Genomic DNA, 21,213 nt, shown 5'->3' with positions numbered 1-21,213 from the left:
CTTTTATAAATAGTCAAATTATATTTATATATCAAATATTCGTAAGTGATATTTAAATACATCCATTGTTCCATATTCTGTTCTTTTTAAACTATTTGCGCAGTTCTACGCCTTCAGTTACCTCCGCACTTAAAGCTGGAATTCTCTCTGCAAGTGTCTTTGTTTCATTACTTAATCTGACCCTACTCGTTGGTCTCTCCGATTTTCACCAAGTTCCTAGTCATTTCTCCTCATATATGGCTCGGATTGTACGTTTCAATATTCTATGAATGCATGTTGTGATGTCTTATGAAAGTAAAATGTCATTTTACCTTGTTTGCTATTGGAATCTGTTGAGAGGGTTTTCGAGTGACAAACAGAAACAATGTTATTTCGAAGCTGTGATCAAACTATTTGCAAAGGCATCGTAAAAAGAAATTCTCTCTTATTCCAAATTTAAAAAATGCTCACTGTAAAGAACCAAATCATGAACAAGAGAATATCTGTAGATGCTGGAACTCCAAGCAACGCACACAAAACGCTGAGGAAGTCAGCAAGCCAGACAGCACTAATCCTGCCGAAGAGCCTTGGACGGAAACGTCGACTGTACTTTTCTCCACAGATGCTGCCTAGCCTGCTGAGTTCCTCTGGCATTTTGTGTGTGTTGCACTGTAAAGAACCACTATGTAAGACGATCTTGTCGCTCCATAAGTCCCATCATGACCTTAAAACACGTGTCATACTGCGTCTCTTGCAATCTTTATATGTTCAGGTCTGAATTACCCATTAAAATGCTCTACGTCCTTGTCTCACGGTCTCCATACATTAATATATGTTTCACCCTTTCCTCTTTTGTTTACCATATCTAGAAGGCAGAAATAAGCCTCTGATTCTTGGAGGTGCATTCTCGGAGGCGGACTATCTATTGTAATTCTGATTATAATTTTGATATGAATCGGTGTTAAGGAAAAACGTGGTAAGAACATGAATAACTTCACAAGCATTTCCAATTATTACTTCTTCAAATTGAAAAGAGAAATGAAAATGAGAGAATCAAGATTTCCAAGGCATTATCTGATTCACATTCTGCAATATTAATTATAAATAACAGGATAATTTTACGCGAACACGAGGAACTCTGCAGATGCTGGAATTTCAAGCAACACATATAAAGGTTGCTGGTGAACGCAGCAGGCCAGGCAGCATCTCTAGGAAGAGGTACAGTCGACGTTTCGGGCCGAGACCCTTCGTCAGGACTAACTGAAAGAAGAGCCAGTAAAAGATTTGAAAGTGGGAGGAGGAGGGAGAGATAAGAAATGATAGAAGAAGACAGGAGGGGGAGGAATGGAGCCAAGAGCTGGACAGTTGATTGGTAAAAGGGAGATGAGAGGATCATGGGACAGGAGGCCTAGGGAGAAAGAAAAGAGGGAGGGGGAGCCCAGTGTATCGGCAAGGGTATAATGAGAGGGACAGAGGGCGAAAAGAGAAAGAGAGAAAAAGAGTGTGTGTATATAAATAAATAACGGATGGGGTACGAGGGGGCGGTGGGGCATTAACGAAAATTTGAGAAGTTAATGTTCATGCCATCAGGTTGGAGGCTACCCAGACGGAATATAAGGTGTTGTTCCTGAAAACTGAGTGTGGGTTCATCTTTACAGTAGAGGAGGTCGTGGATAGACGTATCTGAATGGGAATGGGATGTGGAATTAAAATGTGTGGCCACTGTGAGATCCTGCTTTCTCTGGCGGACAGAGCGTAGGTGTTCAGCGAAACGATCTCCCAGTCTGCGTCGGGTCTCGCCAATATATAGAAGGCCACATCGGGAGCACCAGACGCAGTATATCACCCCAGCCGACTCACAGGTGAAGTGTCGCCTCACCTGGAAGGACTGTCTGGGGCCCTGAATTGTGGTGAGGGAGGAAGTGTACGGGCATGTGTAGCACCTGTTCCGCTTACAAGGATAAGTGCCAGGAAGGAGATCGGTGGGGAGGGATGGGGGGGGGGGGGAACGAATGGACAATGGAGTCCCGTAGGGAGCGATCCATACGGAAAGCGGGAGAGGGGGCGGGGGGGGGTGGAGATGTGCTTGGTGGTGGGATCCCGTTGGAGGTGGCGGAAGTTACAGAAAATTATATGTTGGAACCGAAGGCTGGTGGGGAGAACATTCCCGTTCAAGTTAACCAGTCCTCCCTTGTATCTATAATTTTCAGACACCTGGCGTTTTAAGGCTGTGATTTCCTGCCGTGATTTTACACAAGTAATAATACTCTCATTGTTATATTTTCGGTGTTTTGAGATATAACATGACTGATGTTGTGCTACCGCCACTCCATTCTTTCAATCAAAATCCAGTTCCGCCCACATTCAGAACACTTTACATGGCCACAATGTGCGCCTCTACTATTTTGAATAGCTGTCAGGAGTTTCAACTTTCGGCAAGAAATTTGATTACAATCCAATGCGCAACTTCATTTTTTCTAACATTACCTGTATTATTTAAGGTGTTCTATTTTCTAAACCCATTAGATAATAAAACAACCTCTGAGGAAGCAAGTCGGAGCGGAGACCCGGTAGTTGAAACAACTTTTCTTTTTACTTCTGGGAGGGGTATATAAGAAACATAGAAACATAGAAACCCTACAGCGGAATGCAGGCCCTTCGGCCAAAAAATCTGTACCTAATACATACCTTTACCTTAGAAATTACCTAGGGTATTCTTCAGATGGCGCTCATGGAGTGAAGTCACTTCTCGGCTTCGCTCCATTACCGTTTCATTTGATATCTATGACCACCTTTATTTAATTTACTTTTAAGTTTGGATTTTGAACTTTGAAGACATGAGTAAAGATACAACAAAGAGACTTAAGGTCCGGGACACTAAACCTGCAAAAGAAGCTGATGGCAACGGGAGAAAGAAACCTGATTCTAAACAACCTGAATTAACTTCAGATATAATGTTGAATTTGTTCCGTGAGCAATCTGAAGAATTACGCCGAAGTGTTAGAGAAGAGATTAAGTCAATTTCGGATTCTATTAATTTGCTCGACCATGAAGTTCAACAGCAACAAAACAAAATTGTCGAATTGAAGGAGGAAGCGCGAAAGAGAGATCAAAAAATTCAGAGTTTGCAACTAGAAGTTTCTTCCACAGATAAACAGCTGGAGCGTCTTAAATCTAAGATTACTGATCTTGAAAATCGATCCAGAAGAAGGAACTTACGTTTAATTTGTCTCCCTGAGGGTGTCAAGGAAGGAGACCCTTCTGTATTATTTTCTGAACTTTTAAAGAATACGTTCAGCTCTGAATTTCCCGATGATCCTCCATTGCTCGATCGTGCTCGTCGTATTTTACGTCGATAACCGGATTCCCAATCGAAACCGAACCAATAATTTTCCAATTTCATTATGTTCATGTCAAAAAGCAACTCATACGAGTAGCCCGACGACAGGGAATGATTAAATTTCAAGACTATCAGTTCCGGTTGTATGAGGATTTCAGCCCGAAGTACTGAGAGTGCGACTGGCTTTCAAACCTCTGATGATGGAATGTTACCAAAAAGGTCTCAAACCAGCGTTATTGTATCCTGCTCGTTTAAGAATTTCTCCTCCGAACAGCCAGCGATGTTTCTTCAATTCTTCAAGTGCAGCTTGAAGGTTCTTGGATGAACTTGAATCAGATGCCATGGTCTAATTAACATACGATTCTTCTAATATTGGTTTCGATTTTTCGTCTTTTCTTAAAACCTATTATCCATATAATTCATTTTCGAAGATTGACCTTTGCAAGTTTAAGATTTCTGGTTTTGATTGGTAGCGTTGGTATATTTTATATTTTAATTTTTTTATCGGCGGGTTCATCTTTTTTATTTCCTTTCATTTTGTTAATTTATAAATGTATGATTGGAAACAGTTGTTATCGGTTGGATCCTATATCTTTCATTGTATGAGGGAGGATATCATGTTTTTTTTTCCTTGTCGTATAACCATGATGGCGTTTTGTCTTCTTTTGTTCTATTTCACCGCGCCATCTTTTCGGGTTCTTCTTCCTATAATACTTTTCTTTTTCCGGATGAGCCTTTTTTTTCATACAACTGTTCTCCCTTACAAATATTCAATATTTAATAATACTAATTGGTATCTCTTTTTTATTTTTATTTTACTATCATGTCAGTAATCATAACACAAAGGTATTTTATTTTACTGCATTTGTTAAATTTGTTTTATCTTTTTCGTTGTTACAGTGTAGTCTTTTTTTATGTCGTCTTCTTACCAACATATATTTTGGAGCTGCCTTCTGGAGAAATGGGGGTACATTTCGTGTAAGTTAGTTTTCTGGCCTTTTCTTGGCTAGTTCTGTGTTTTCTTTGGTGGTGGGTGGGGTTGGGCTTTTACTATTAGTTTGCCTTTCAAAGTGGTTAAATTAGAACTACAAAAATGTCTGCAGTATCGTAACTTCCGCTTCATTTCTAAATGTTGGTTCCTCTTCCGATTTCATGAGTTTACAGTCTGGTTAAGTTTTTACATACCAAAAGGTTGATTCTAGGTAAATATGGTTCAGAGAATTAATTTTGTTTCTTGGAATACAAATGGATTAAACCATCAGATTAAAAGAAAAAAAGAATTTTCAAGTATTCCATAGAATGAATTCTCATATTATTTTTGCACAAGAAACTCATGTGAGGAAAAAGGATAATCAGCGTTTTTTTTTAATTTTGGAAGGGAACAGTTTCACTGCAACTCCAGTGCTAAAGTGAATGAGTTTCAATTTTTATAGATTTTTCAATTGCATTTGTACATCAGGATACTTTCTCTGACCCGAATGGTCGATTCTTGTTAATTAACCGGTTTACTTTTTAATAGTCATAGTCATAGTCATAGTCATAGTCATACTTTATTGATCCCGGGGGAAATTGGTTAATAAGAAAGTTGTTATGGTTAACGTTTATGCCCCAAATGTGGACTACCCTGAATTTTTAAACGATTATTTACCTCCTTTCCTAATTTAAGTGATTACATGTTGATAATGCGTGGTGACGTTATTTGCTGTTTAAATCCTTCGATGAATACATCTGTATCTACTGCGGCATTATTGAATAAGCCGGCTACTCTTATCAACTCGTTTTTGACTGACTCAGGAATCTCAGAGATCTGGAGATTAATACATCCTAAGCATAAAGAATTTTTTTCACATGTACATCATATTTATTCTAGGATTGACTGTTTTTATAGACTCTCGTTTAACCATCTGTAATTGAGTATAACTATGACATTATTGCCATCTCTGATCATGCACCATTCAAGTTAATGGATATTCCTTCTAATACTAGACAAGGCGTTTTAATTCCAATTTACTTCAAGATTCGGCTTTTGTAAAATTTATTAAGGAGCAGACTGCCTTCTTTTTTTCAACTAATGCTACGGAAGAAATTTCCAGTAGGGTTATATGGGATACTATTAAAGCAAATATCCGTGGTCAGATTATTTCCTACTCTGCTGGATTGAAAAAACGTATTAAGAATGAAATACTTGTGTTGATTGATAAGATTAAATACATGGAGAAAAAAAAATTGCCATTGCTCCTAATGAGGAGCTTTACAAACAGAGAGTTGAACTTCAAATGGTGCATAGTTTACTGTTAACACCGTCAATTGAAAACCAACTAATGAAAACAAGAATTGAGTTTTATATACATAGTGAAAAATCTGGTAAATTATTAGCCAATCAATTAGAAAGCAGCTTCGGTTAAACGTCAAATTACTAAGATTCGTAAATCTTATGATACTTTAACAGTTGATCATGATGAGATTAATAAATATTTCCAAGAATTTTATACATCTTTATATCAGTCAGAATTTCCACATGATCACAATAAGATGTATGATTTTTTAAGGAAAGTGAATTTTCCGAAATTGACGCCCAAAGAACGTCTAAATTTAGAAACACTCGTTACGGATGAAAAAATAAAGGGTGCTATTTCTTCAATGAATTCTGGCAAATCACCCGGTCCAGATGGCTATACAGTAGAATGTTTTAAGTTTATCTCTTCTATTCTTTCTCCCCAGTTGTGCAGAGTTTTTAAAGATGCAATTATTGCAGGTAAACTACCACAACGGAGCCTCTATTTCCTTAATTAAAAAAAAGGATCCTACTGAATGTGCATCATACAAAGCAACATCCTTATTGAATGTAGATTCCATTTTTTTTCCCTAAAATATTAGCATCTAGGTTAGAAGAAGTATTACATCAAATTATTTCTGCGGACCAAACTGGATTTATTAAAAATCGTCATTCATCCTTTAATATTAGGAGATTAATGAATATTGTTTATATCCCTTCACCTACTACTCCAGAATGTGTTATTTCATTAGATGCTGAGAAAGTTTTTGGCAGAGTTGAATGGCCATATTTATTTTGTACGCTTGAGAAGTTTAATTTCTGTCTGATATTTATATCCTGGATTAAACTGATATCTCATACCCTCCTAGCTTCGGTTTTGACTAATAATCAAAGATTTCCCTTTTTTCGATTATTTCGTGGTACGAGGCAGGGTTGTCCACTAATTCCTTTATTATTTGATATTGCTTTAGAACCTTTGGTAATTGCTATTCGAGATTCACCAAATATTTTTGGCATTAAACGTGGGAAAGAGATACATTATATGCAGATGATTTATTATTGTATATTTCTGACCCAGATAAATCCATTCCTGCAATTTTCTCTTTGTTGGCTAAGTTTAGTAAATTTTCTGGCTACAAACTGAATCTTAATAAGAGCGAAGTTTTTCCGTTAAATATCCAGGTTCCAAATTATAAACGTTTACCATTTAGATTAGTTACTGATCACTTCACCTATTTAGGAGTAAAAATCACCAAGAAGCATAAGGATTTATTACAGGTTAATTTTTTACCTTTATTTGATCAGATTATAGGTTTGTTTACTAAATGGTTACCAATGTCTTTGTCTTTAATTGGTCGGATCAACGCTGTTAAGATGAATATTTTACCTAAATTTTTATACTTATTTCAAGCACTGCCAATTTTTATTCCGAAATCTTTTTTTGATAATGTTGATTCAAACATTGCCTCATACATATGGCAGAATAAAAATCCTAGACTAGGTAAAAGATACTTACAGAAGCCCAAAAAGGAGGGCGGTTTCACATTGCCGAACTTTAGATTTCGTTATTGGGCAATTAATATTCGTTACTTAAAATTTTGGACATGGAATTTGGACACAGTTTCAAGTCCACAATGGGTTAATCTTGAATGTAATTCTGTTTCAGATTTTCATTGGGTTCTATTTTAGGGAATCCGCTTCCCTTTGATTTTTCTAAATTGGACAAACAAATGGATAACGCAATAGTTAAATATATTCTTCGAATATGGTTTCAGTTTCGAAATTTTTTTGGATTGAATCAATTTATTTTAGCAAGCTCTATTCTATCCAATTTTCCTTTACAACCCTCCTTTTTGGACCAAGCCTACCTAGTCTGGAAAACAAAAGGTATAATACGATATTCTGATTTATTTTTGGATTATTGTTTTATGTCTTTTGAACAATTATCTAATAAATATAATTTATCTAGATCCCACTTTTTCAGATATTTACAGATCAGAAACTTTTTAAACACTGTTCTTACTACCTTTCCGATTTCACATTCTACTGATATAATGGAAAAAAATTTAGATTTAAATCCCTTACAGAAAAGCTCAATAAGCGTTATTTATAATATGATATTGAAAATAAAACCAGATGTTTCGAATACAATTAAGAACGATTGGGAAAGGCAACTTAAGCTTACTTTACCTACTGAGAAATGGCAAAAAAAAATCCAATTAGTTAATTCTTCCTCTATATCTGCCAAAGATGTGTTAATACAGTTTAAAGTTGTAGACAGGGCTCATTTGTCTAAGGATAAATTAGCTCGTTATTACTGTCACATAAACCCTGTATGTGATAGATGTCATTCTAAGATAGCTTCATTAACTCATATGTTTTGGTCATGCTTTTTGTTGTAGAAATATTGGGACGATATCTTTGATATTATTTCAACTGTTTTGAATATTGCTCTACAACTTCATCCTATTACTGCCCTCTTTGGTTCACCAATGAAAGAACAACGTTTCTGACCTCCTCAGCTTGTTGGATGATTGGTTTTGTTGCTGCATTGGCTCGAAGATCCATACTATTGAATTGGAAAGATATTAATCCTCCTACTACATTTCACTGGTTTACTCAAACTATGTCTTGTTTAAATTTAGAAAAAAATTAGAAGTGTCATTTATGACCGATTTATTATATTTGATGAGGTTTGGAGACCATTTATTAAATATCTTCACTTGATGTAATTTGACCCTTTCCAATTCTATTCTGTTACTTCAATATATGGGGAAAGACGAGCGGAAGTAGCGACACTATTGGTTTTATCTGAGATATCGTAATAGCCCTTTCTTTTTCTTTTTTTTTTTCTCTTTGGTTTTCTTCTGGTTTGGTTAGATTAGTTTTTTTTTTCTAATGGGATGTTTTTTTCTGTTTTTTATGATATTTTTGTATTTCCATGTATTTTTTTCTATATTTTATAGGTAATTTAGCGAGATTTTTGGAGGCGTATTAAGTATGTGCCATTTGAGTTTGCACTTGTATCAACTAATTATTATCAATAAAATCCCAACTGCTCTTAACTTTTTTGTAATGTTTATGATGTTTAAATTAATAAAAAAGATTGAAAAAGTAAAAAGAAAGAAAGAAAGAAAGAAATTACCTGGGGTTACCCATAAACCTCTACTTTTCTAAGCTCCATGTATCTGTCCAGGAGTCTCTAAAAAGACCCTGTCGTATCCGCCTACACAACTGTCGCTGGCAGCCCATTGCACGCACTCACCACTCTCTGAGTAAAAAATCTACCCCTGACATCTCCTCAGTACCTACTCCCAAGCACCTTAAAACTGTGCCCTCTCGTGCTAACTATTTCATCCCAAGGGAAAAAGCCTCTGACTATCCCCACGATCAATGCCTCTCATCATCTTATACATCTCCATCAGCTCACCTCTCATCCTCCGTCGCTCCAAACAAAAAGGGGCGAGTTCACTCAACCTCCTCTCATAATGCATGCTCCCTAATCCAGGCAACATCCTTGTAAGTCTCCTCTGCACCGTTTGTATGGTTTCCACATCCTTCCCATCGTGACGTGACCGGAACTGAGCATAGTACTTCAAGTGCGGTCTGACAGGGTCCTATATAGCTGTAACATTATCACTCGGCTCGTAAACTCAATCCCACGATTCACGAAGGCCAATGCACTGCATGCTTTCTTGACCACAGAGTCAACCTGAGCAGCAGCTTTCAGTGTCCTATGGACTGGGACCCCAAGATCCCTCTCATCCTCCACACTGCCAGAAGTCTTACCATTAATATTGTATTCTGTCATCATAATTGACCTACCGAAATGAACCACCTAACACTTATCTGGGTTGAACTGCATCTGCCATTTCTCAGCCCAGTTTAGCATCCTATCAATGTCCCGCTATAACCTTTGACAGCTCCCCACATTATCCACAACACCCCCAACTTCTGTGTCATCATCAAATTTATTAATCCATCCCTCTATTTCTTCATCCAGGTCAATCATAAAAATCAGGAAGAGTAGGAGTCCCAGAACAGATCCCTGAGGCACATTACTGGTCACCAACCTCCATGCACAATATACCCATCTCTCTGCCTTCTGTGGGCAAGCCAGGTCTGGATCCACAAAGCAATGACCCCTTGGATCACATGCCTCCTTAATTTATCAATAACCATTACATGGGATACCATGTTAAATGCCTTTCTGAAATCCATATACATTACATCCACTGCTCGACCTTCATCAATGTGTTTAGTCGCATTTTCAAAATATTCAATCAGGTTCGTAAGGCACAACCTGCCATTCACAAAGCCATGCTGACTATTTCTAATCATATTATGCTTTCAAAATGTCCATAAATCCTGCCTCTCAGGATCTTCTCCATCAACTTACCACCCACTGAAGTAAGACCCACGAGTCTATCATTTCCTGGGCTATCTCTACTCCCTTTCTTGAATAAGGAAACAACCTCCGCAATCCTTCAATCCTCTGGAATCTCTCCCTTCCCCATTGATGATGCAATGATCATCACCAGCGGCTCAGAAATTGCATCCCTCTCCTCCCCCAGTAGACTGGAGTACATCTCATCCAGTCCCGGTGACTGATCCAACCTGATGTTTTCCCAAAGCTCCAGGGCATCCTCTTTCTTAATATCTATATGCTCAAGCTTCTCAGTCTGCTTTAAGCCATCCCTACAATCGTCAAGATCATTTTTCATAGTGAATAATGAAGCAACGTACTCATTATGTACCTCTGTTATCTACATAGAACATAGCACAGTACAGGCCCTTCGGCCAACAATTTTGTGTAGATCCTTAACCCCAGCCTCCCATACAACCCTCCACCTTAAATCCCTCCATATACCTCTCTTGTAGTCTCTTAAATTTCACAAGTGTATCTGTCTCCACCAGTGACTCAGGTAGTGCATTCCACGTACCAACCACTCTCTGAGTAGAAAACGTTCCTCTAATATCCCCTTTGAACTCCCCACCCCTTACCTTAAAGCCATGTCCCTTGTATTAAGCAGTGATGTCCTGGGGAAGAGATCTGGCTGTCCACTCTATCTAATCCTCTTAATATCTTGTATAGCTCTATCATGTCGCCTCTCATCCTCCTTCTCTCCAGAGAGTAAAGCCGTTGCTCCCTTAATCTCTGATCATAAAGCATACTCTCTAAACCAGGCAGCATCCTGGTAAGTCTCCTCTGTACCCTGTCCAATGCTTCTACATCTTTCCTATAGCGAGGTACCAGAACTGGACACAGTACTCCAAGTGTGGCCTAAGCTGAGTTTTATAGAGCTGCATCATTAACTCGCGACTCTTAAACTTTATCCCTCCACTTATGAAAGCTAACAATCCATCAGCTTTCTTAACTACCCTATCTACCCGTGCGGCAACTTTCAGGGATCTGTGGACGAGTACTCTCAGATCCTTCGGCTCCTCCACACATCCCAGTATCCTGCCATTTACTTTGTACTCTGCCTTGGAGTTTCTCCTTCCAAAATGCACCACCTCACACTCTTTGGGTTGAACTCCATCTGCCATTTCTGAGCCCACTTCTGCATCCAATCAATGTATCTCTGCAATCTTCGACAATCCTCTACACTATCCACAACAGCACCAACCTTTCTGTTGTCTGCAGACTTGCCAACTCACCCTTCTACCCCCACATCCAGGTCGTTAATACAAATCACGAAAAGTCGAGGGCCCAGAACAGGTCCTTGTGGGACACCACTCGTCACAACCCTCCAATCCGAATGTGCTCCCTCCACCACCATCCTCTGCTTTCTGCGGGAAAGCCAATTCTGAATCCACCTGGCCAAACGTCCCTGGATTCCATTCCTTCTGACTTTCTGAATAATCCTATTGTGTGGAATCTTGTCAAATTCCTTACTAACATCCATGTAGATTACATGCCATGCATTACCCTCATCTACACGCCTGGTCACCTCCTCAAAGAACTCTATCAGGCTTGTTAGACACGATCTGCCCTTCACAAAGCCATTGCTGACTGTACCTGATCAGACCATGATTTTCTAAATGCCCATAGATCCTATCTCTAAGAATCTTTCCCAACAGCTTTCCCACCACAGATGTAAGGCTTACTGGTATATAATTACCGAGACTATCCCTACTACCATTTTTGAACAAGGGGAGAACATTCGCCTCCTTCCAATCCTCTGGTACCATTCCCGTAGAAAAGTTCCTAGCCAGAGGCTGAGCAATCTCTTCCCTCGCCTCGTGGTGCAGCCTGGGGAATATTCCTTCAGGCCCCGGGGAGTTATCCATCCTAATGTATTTTAACAACTCCAACACCTCTTCTCCCTTAATATCAACATGGTCCAGAACATCAACCTCACTCATATTGTCCTCACCGTCATCAAGTTCCCTCTCATTGCTGAATACCGAAGAGAAGTATTCATTGAGGACCTCGCTCACTTCCAGGCCTCCAGGAATATCTTCCCACCTTAATCTCTAATCGGTCCTATCTTTACTTCTGTCATCCTTTTGTTCTTCACATAATTTCCTTTACCCTACTCACCAAGGCCTTCTCATGCTCCCTTCTTGTTCTCCTCAGCCCCTTCATAAGCTCTTTTCTTGCTGCCCCATATTCCTCAATAGACCCATCTGATCCTTGCTTCTTAAACCTCATGTATGCCACCTTCTTCCACCAGACTAGATTCTCCACCTCACTTGTCACCCATGGTTCCTTCACCCTACCATTCTTTATCTTACTCACCGGGACAAATTTATCCCTAACATCCTGCAAGAGATCCCTGACATCGACCAAATGTCCATCGTACATTTCCCTGCAAAAACATCATCCCAATTCACAACCGCAATTTCCAGCCTTATAGCCTCATAATTTGCGCTTTCCCAATTAAAAATTTCCCTGGCCTCTCTGATTCTATCATTTTCCATGATAATGTTAAAGGCCACGGAGCGGTGGTCACTGTCCTTTCTCCTCTAGTTCCAAACACACTTTTCCACTAATGTGTGTTCCATACACACTTTTCCACTGTCACACTTAATCGGTCCTTTTCTCTCACGTCTTATCCTCTTGCTTATCACATACTTATTGGTGGAGGAATATTATGATCAATTACGAGCGAAGCATGGATATGCCCGTGAGTACACGAGAACGGATTACAAACGGACCCGCGCAACACTCCTTCAATAGTCCGTAGGTCCGGAGAAATACAAAGGTGACAGTTGTCCCTGCGTAAACTGTTGCAGAAAGGAGGAAAAAGGAAATAATTGAGGAAGAAAAAGATGACGAGAGATGAGAAACTCATCCTTCTCGAACAATAGCTTTTAAATGGTGCTTCAAAGTTAATTTCAATCTTAAAAGATCATAGGGGCTTGCAGCGCTGGGGAAAACACATTCCGTGCCTTTTCTGAAGTAACAGAGATCGCAATATCATTTACTGGTGTTAGAATGTTATTATGCCGCATTTTTACTCATTTCCGTTTACGTTTTCATACCCATTTTCTCGCAGCTAACGGTGCTAGCTAACTCTTTGTAATAGGCTGGACTCGCGCCAGTTGAACATAACTCTGCCTATGCGACACTAAACGTGAGAGAAAACAAAAGAATTACAAGGTCAGACGCCAGGACGAACATGTGGTCTATACAAAGGTAAACCTGAGTGAATGGGGACGGGGGAGATGCAAAATCAGCATTGCTTTTTTAAAAAGTAATTTAAAATAATGTCTTAAACTACAAAAATGCTTGGGTCTAATTTTGACCTTATCGTGGTTGGTGGTGGTCATCTGTTTGTCTCGAGGACAATGGCTGATGGATATCATCATCACATGTTTGGGCGGGGGATATAAGATTTCCTAAGATTTCCATTCGTCCATATACCCCTCTCGGCCTCACCAGGGTACTCCAAAGGAAAGCTTATGAGGCAATACGTTTGGCAACGGCTTGGCTGCAGGGGGTACAGGTACTGCTAAATAACTTCCAGCCACATTCGGGCTCCACTCCGGACTTGTTGTCCAGGTTTACTCACGTGGCTTTCATCTCTCCCGAGGCTGCCCCCAAGGCAGTGGAGGTATGTACCTATAGCTGGGGATCTGGCTCATGAGCACCAGGGCGTATCCACACAGCAGTGGGACTGGGTGCTACATGTGCAGGAGTCAGCCCTCCTCCCCGTCCTCCGTAAGCAGCCTGAGTCCAAAAACAGTTGAGTTTCCGAGTAAGATAATACGTTGCTGAATATGATAACGTAAAACATGGCAATGAAACTTCAGTGAAGAATAAGGAACCAGCAGTTTCTCTTTTGCCTTTTTCAGTACAAACTGTATTAAATGGCTGTAAACAGAAAATGAAAATTATTACATGCATTACCATTGTATCTTAGAATCTATCGCTTCGCTTTTTGCTGGACAATTGACAAAGAGTCTATATTGAATTACTTCCACAGACTCGGCGTGGCGGAGATGAAAAGTTGGCATATGCGACTCTGCAGCTTCTGAACAATAAAATGTCGGCATTTAAGCACGGCAACAAGGATTTAGTGTACGCAGATTTGAAGCTTTCAAAAAAAGCGAGCAGCTGAAAATCGAAATAGGCTTCGGTCCTGTAAACTGTGAACGAATGCATGCCCACCGGGTTGTTTCCCCTTATCTACTGCAGGGAGACTAAGGAGCGACGGCTGAAATAATAATCAAAGATAAGAATAAAAATAGTGGACATTGTGACAGACGGACGAAATTTCTTTCTGACCCTATCAATATACGTAAGTATTTTCAATTTCAGAAGAAGGTCAGCGATATCAGTTTAGAGAGAATCAAAACTCTGCTCCAGATCATATACGTCAGCTTCCAGAACAACTATATCGCTGACGAGATACTTTATACCTTATTCTTTGTTGTCGCCAAACAATTGATACTAGAACGCACAATCATCACAGCGATACTTGATTCTGCGCTTCACGCTCCTTGGAGTACAAATCAATAGTAAATATTAAAATTTTAAATTATAAATAAGAAATGGAAAATAGAAAAGGGAAAGTAAGGTAGTGCAAAAAACGGGAGGCAGGTCCGGATATTTGGAGGGTACAGCCCAGATCCGGGTCAGGATCCGTTCAGCAGTCTTATCACAGTTGGAAAGAAGCTGATCACAATTTCGTAATGTCCTTTCGTGAACTTTAACTGTAGTGAAACAACCACCTGTCAGCTTAGCAGAGAAATCAGGTTGTGGAAATCAGACAGAAATAACAGAAAACTGCGCTTATATTGTAAGTTAGCCAAACATTTAATAACATGACTACTATTTCAATGAATTCTCTGCTCTCCAAATTAGTTTTCGCGAAAATTCATTTTAAGTAAGCAAAGTTCATTCTTCCGTGGGTCATAGAACATAGAACATAGAATAGTACAGCACATTACAGGCCCTTTGGCCCACAATGTTGTGCCGACCCTAAGAACCTGCCTCCCATATACCCCCCAGCTTAAATTCCTCCATATACCTGTCTAGTAGTCTCTTAAACTTCTGCAGTGTATCTGCCTCCAGCACTGACTCAGGCATTGCATTCCACACACCAACCACTCTCTGAGTAGAAAACCTTCCTCTAACAACCCCCTTGAACTTCCCACCCCTTACCTGAAAGCCATGTCCTCTTGTATTGAGCAGTGGTGCCCTGGGGAAGAGGCGCTGGCTATCCACTCTATCCATTCCTCTTATTATCTTGTACACTTCTATCATGTCTCCTCTCATCCTCCTTCTCTACAAAGAGTAAAGCCCTAGCTCCCTTAATCTCTGATCATAATGCATACTCTCTAAACCAAGCAGCATCCTGGTAAATCTCCTCTGTATCCTTTCCAATGCTTCCACATCCTTCCTACAGTGAGGCGACCAGAACTGGACACAGTACTCCAAGTGTGGCCTAACCAGAGTTTTATATAGCTGCATCACGACTCTTAAACTCTATCCCTCGACTTATGAAAGCTAACACCCCATAAGCTTTCTGAACTACCCTATCTGCCTGTGAGGCACCTTTGAGGGATCTGTGGACATTTTCTCCCCAGATCCCTCTACTCCTCACCACACTACCAAGTATCCTGCAATTTACTTTGTACTCTGCCTTGGAGTTTGTCCTTCCAAAGTGTAGCACCTCTCACTTCTCTGGGTTGAACTCCATCTGCCACTTCTCAGCCCACTTCTGCATCCTATCAATGTCTCTCTGCAATCTTCGACAATCCTCTACACTATCTATAACACCACCAACCTTTGTGTCGTCTGCAAACTTGCCAACCCACCCTTCTACCCCCACATCCATGTCGTTAATAAAAATCAAGAAAAGTAGAAGTCCCAGAACAGATCCTTGTGGGACACCACTTGTCACAATCCTCCAATCTGAATGTATTCCCTCCACCACGACCCTCTGCCTTCGGCAGGCAAGCCAATTCTGAATCCACCTGGCCAAACTTCCCTGGATCCCATGCCTTCTGACTTTCTGAATAAGCCTACTGTGTGGAACCTTGTCAAAGTTGACATAGATAGGACAAAGGAGGAGGTCCTGAGGAGAGATTTCTGGGAGTTAGGAAGGAAGCTGTGAAGCAGGACCTCCATGGTAGTAATCTCGGGATTGCTATCTGTGCCACGTGCTACCGAAGGCAAGGATAGTAGGATCAGGCAAATGAATGCATGGCTGAGAGACTGGTGCAGGGGCAGGGCTGCAGATTCTTGGATAATTGAGATCTCTTCTGAGGAAGATATGACTTGTTCAAAATGGACAGGTTACACCTGAACCCGAAAGGGACCAATATCCTGGCGGGAAAGGTTAGTAGAGCTGTTAGGGAGGGTTTAAACTAATTTAGCAGGGGGATGGGAACCGGAATGATAGAGCGGAGGAAGAAGAAAACATAAATACATCTAAGACAGTGAACAGTAAAGATGTCAGGAAAGACAGGCAGGTGATGGGGCAAATTTGTAGCCATTGGGATGAGTAGCAGTGCAATAAGGTTGCACTGAAATCAAAACGAAAAGTACCAAATATTGGTCTGACTGTGTTATACTTAAATGCACGCAGTATAAGGAATAAGGTGGATGATCTTGTTGTACAGCTAGCAGATTGGCAGGTATGATATTGTGGCCATCACTGAGACGTGGCTAAAGGATGCTTGTCTCTGGGAGGTGAATGTCCAAGCATACACGGTGTATCGGAAGGAAAGGAAGGTAAGCAGAGGGGGAGGCGTGGCTTTATTGGTAAGAAATGATATTAAATCATTAGAAAGAAGTGATATAGGATCGGAATGTGCAGAATCTTTAAGGGTTGAGCTAAGAAATCGCAGGGGTAAAAGGACCCTGATGGCAGTTATTATAGGCCTCTAAATAGCTGCAGTGATGCGGACTACAAATTACAACAGGAAGTAGAAAAGGTTTCTCAGAAGGGCAGTGTTATGATAATTGTGGGGGATTTTAACATGCGAGTGGATTGCGAAAATCAGATCGGCACTGGATCTCAAGAGAGAGAATTTGTAAAATGTCTGCGAGATAGCGTTTTAGAACAGCTTGTTGTTGAGCCCACTAGGGGATCGGCTGTACTAGATTAGGTATTGTGTAATGAACCAGAGGTGATTAGGGAGATTGAGGTGAAGGAACCCTTAGGAGACGGTGATCATAACATGATTGAGTTCACTGTGAAATTAGAAAAAGAGAAACCGAAATCTGATGTGTCGGTATTTCAGTGGAGTAAAGGAAATTGAAGTGGCATGAGAGAGGAACTGGCGAAAGTTGACTGGAAAGGGACACTGGCGTTAAAGACGGCAGAGTAGCAGTGGCTGGAGTTTATGTGAGAAGTGAGGAAGGTGCAAGACAGGTATATTCCAAAAAAGAAGAATTTTTCTAATGGGAAAAGGATGCACCCGTGGTTGACAAGAGAAGTCAAAGCCAAAGTTAAAGCAAAGGAGAGGGCATACAAGGACGCAAAAATTAGGGGGAAGACAGAGGATTGAGAAGATTTTAAAAGCTTATAAAAGGAAACAAGGAATGTCAGTAAGAGGGAAAAGATTAACTATGAAAGGAAGCTAGCAAATAATATCAAAGAGGATACTAAAAGGTTTTTCAAGTATATAAAGAGTAAGAGACAGGTGAGAATAGATATAGGACCGATAGAAAATGATGCTGGAAAGTTGTAATGGGAGATACGGAGATGGCGGAGGAACTGAACGAGTATTTTGCATCAGTCTTCACTGAGGAAGACATCAGCAGTATACCGGGCACTCAAGGGTGGCAGGGAAGAGAAGTGTGCGCAGTCACAATTACGACAGAGAAAGTACTCAGGAAGCTGAATAGTCTAAAGGTAGATAAATCTCACGGACCAGATGGAATGCATCCTCGTGTTCTGAAGGAAGTAGCTGTGGAGATTGCGGAGGCATTAACGATGATCTTTCAAAGTTGATAGATTCTGGCATGGTTCCAGAGGACTGGAAGATTGCAAATGTCACTCCGCTGTTTAAGAAAGGGGAAAGGAAGCAAAAATGAAATGATAGATCTGTTAGTTTGACATCGGTGGTTGGGAAGTTGTTGGAGTCGATTGTCAAGGATGAGGTTACAGAGTACCTGGAGGCATATGACAAGATAGGCAGAACTCAGCATGGATTCCTTAAAGGAAAATCCTGCCTGAAAAACCTATTACAACTTTTTGAGGAAAATACAAATAGGCTAGACAGGGGAGATGCAGTGGATGGTGTATATTTGGATTTTCAGAAGGCCTTTGACAAGGTGCCACGCATGAGGCTACTTAACAAGATAAGAGCCCATGGAATTACGGGAAAGTCACATAAGTGGATAGAGTGCTGACTGATTGGCAGGAAACAGAGAGTGGGAATATATGGATCCTTTTCTCGTTGGCTGCAGGTTACCAGTGGTGTTCCATAGAGGTCCGTGTTGGGGCCGCTTCTTTTGACATTGTACATTAACGATTTGGATTATGGAACAGATGGCTTTGTGGCTAAGTTTGCTGACGATACGAAGATAGGTGGCGGGGAGCGGTGGTGCTAAGGAAAGGGAGAGTCTGCAGAGAGACTTGGTTAGATTGGAAGAATGGGCAAAGAAGTGACAAATGAAATGCAATGTTGGAAAGTGTATGGTTATGCACTTTCGCAGAAGAAATAAACGGGCAGACTATTATTTAAATGGGGAAAGAATTCAAAGTTCTGAGATGCAACGGGACTTGGGGGTCCTCGTACAGGATACCCTTAAGGTTAATCTCCAGCTTGAGTCAGTGGTGAAGAAGGCGAATGCAATGTTGGCGTTCGTTTCTAGAGGAACAGAGTATAGGAGCAGGGATGTGATGTTGAGGCTCTATAAGGCGCTGGAGAGACCTCAGTTGTAGTACTGTGGCAGTTTTGGTCTCGTTATTCAAGAAAGGATGTGCTGACTTTGGAAAGGGTACAGAGAAGATTCACTAGAATGATTCCGGGAATGAGACAGTTAACATATGAGGAATGTTTGTCCGCGCATGGACTGTATTCTTTGGAGCTTAGAAGAATGAGGGGAGACCTCATAGCAACATTTCGAATGTTGAAAGACATGGACAGAGTGGATGTGGCAAAGTTGATTCCCATAATGAGGTAGTCTAGTACGAGAGGGCATGACTTAAGGATTGAAGGGCACCCATTCAGAACAGAAAAGTGAAGCATTTTTTTTAGTCAGAGGGTGGTGAATCTATGGAATTTGTTGTCACAGGCAGCAGTGGAGGTCAAATCATTGGGTGTATTTAAGGCAGAGATTGATAGGTATCTGAGTAGCCAGGGCATCAAAGGTTATGGTGAGAAGGCGGGGGAGTGGGTCTAAATGGGAGAATGGATCAGCTCATGATAAAATGGTGGAGCAGACTGGATGGGCCGAAAGGACGGCTTCTGCTCCTTTGTCTTAAGGTCTTATGGTCTTATGGTCTTAAATGCCTTACTAAAATCCATATTGATCACATCCACTGCACTACCCTCATCTATCTGCCTGGTCACCTCTTCAAAGAAATCTACCAGGTTTGTTAGACACGATCTGCCCTTCACAAAGTCATGCTGACTGCTCCTGACCAGACCATGATTCTCTAAATGCCCATAGATCCTATCTCTAAGAATCTTTTCCAACAGCTTTCCACCACAAACGTAAGGCTCACTGGTCTATAATTACCCGGTCTTTTTCCCAGACAAGACAGGCTGCTGCCGTTCATATTACATATGAATCAAAAAGGGAAATCTTGAGGAACGCTGACATAAACTTTGAGTAAAGCGGTAGCAATCTAAAATTGGTATCTGCTGAGTACATCACTAATTTATTTCACAATCATATGATTCAATTATCATTGTATGCTCGATTTTTATATTACTTTTACAGTCTATAAATGGAGATGAAAAACTGACTTGCGCAGCTCTGCAGCGTCACAATTCCATTAACACATCAGAGTCCAAACTTCAAAGCAAACATACATTGAACGCAGATATACAGTAAACACGTCAAGGAAGCTGCCAAGCTGAGAATCCAGTTGTAGTTCAGAGTTGTAGACCACCAATGAGTGCAGACCCAAGGCATTGCTTCGTTTCATTCCTTACAACCAGACAAAGAATGACAATTGATATCATATAGATGAATTGAGAAGATCAGAGGTCATTTTCGTCTTCGACATTTTTCTGAGTCATTGCAGCAAATTGGCACTGAAAAAGGTAAGACACTTATGAATCAGGATCCGCTATTCCGCCTCTCTCTACTGCCCAGACATTCAATGTGATAATGTCTTATATGTTCAGTCATAGGCTCCTCTTCTGGTCTATCGCACAATCCCCAAGCATTTCCCTTAAGTATGCCCCGATGACTTTACCTCAACATTCCTCAGACGATGAAAAACAACATCCAGAGTTTCTCCGTCATCATAGAAACCATAGAAACCCTAGAAACTACAGCACTGAAACAGGCCTTTTGGCCCTTCTTGGCTGGGCCGAACCATTTTCTGCCCAGTCCCACTGACCTGCACACGGACCATATCCCTCCATACACCTCCCATCCATGTATCTGTCCAATTTATTCTTAAATGTTAAAAAAGAACCCGCATTTCCACCTCGTCTGGCAGCTCACTCCATACTCCCACCACTCTCTGTGTGAAGAAGCCCCCCCCCCATAATGTTCCCTTTAAACTTTTCCCCCTCACCCTTAACCCATGTCCTCTGTTTTTTCCTCCCCTTGCCTCAGTGGAAAAAGCCTGCTTGCATTCACTCTATCTATACCCATCATAATTTTATATACCTCTATCAAATCTCCCCTCATTCTTCTACGCTTCAGGGAATAAAGTCCCAACCTATTCAACCTTTCTCTGTAACTGAGTTTCTCAAGTCCCGGCAAAATCCTTTTAAACCTTCTCTGCACTTTTTCAACCTTATTTATATCCTTCCTGTAATTTGGTGACCAAAACTGAACACAATACTCCAGATGCGGCCTCACCAATGCCTTATACAACCTCATCATAACATTCCAGCTCTTATACTCAATACCTCGATTAATAAAGGTCAATGTACCAAAAGTTCTCTTCACGACCCTATCTACCTGTGACGCCACTTTTAGGGAATTTTGTATCTGTATTCCCAGATCCTTCTGTTCCACTGCACT

This window comes from Mobula birostris, chromosome 15, assembly GCF_030028105.1.
Source record: "Mobula birostris isolate sMobBir1 chromosome 15, sMobBir1.hap1, whole genome shotgun sequence".
NCBI classification, from domain to species: Eukaryota; Metazoa; Chordata; class Chondrichthyes; order Myliobatiformes; family Myliobatidae; genus Mobula; species Mobula birostris.
This window is presented reverse-complemented; position numbering follows the sequence as displayed.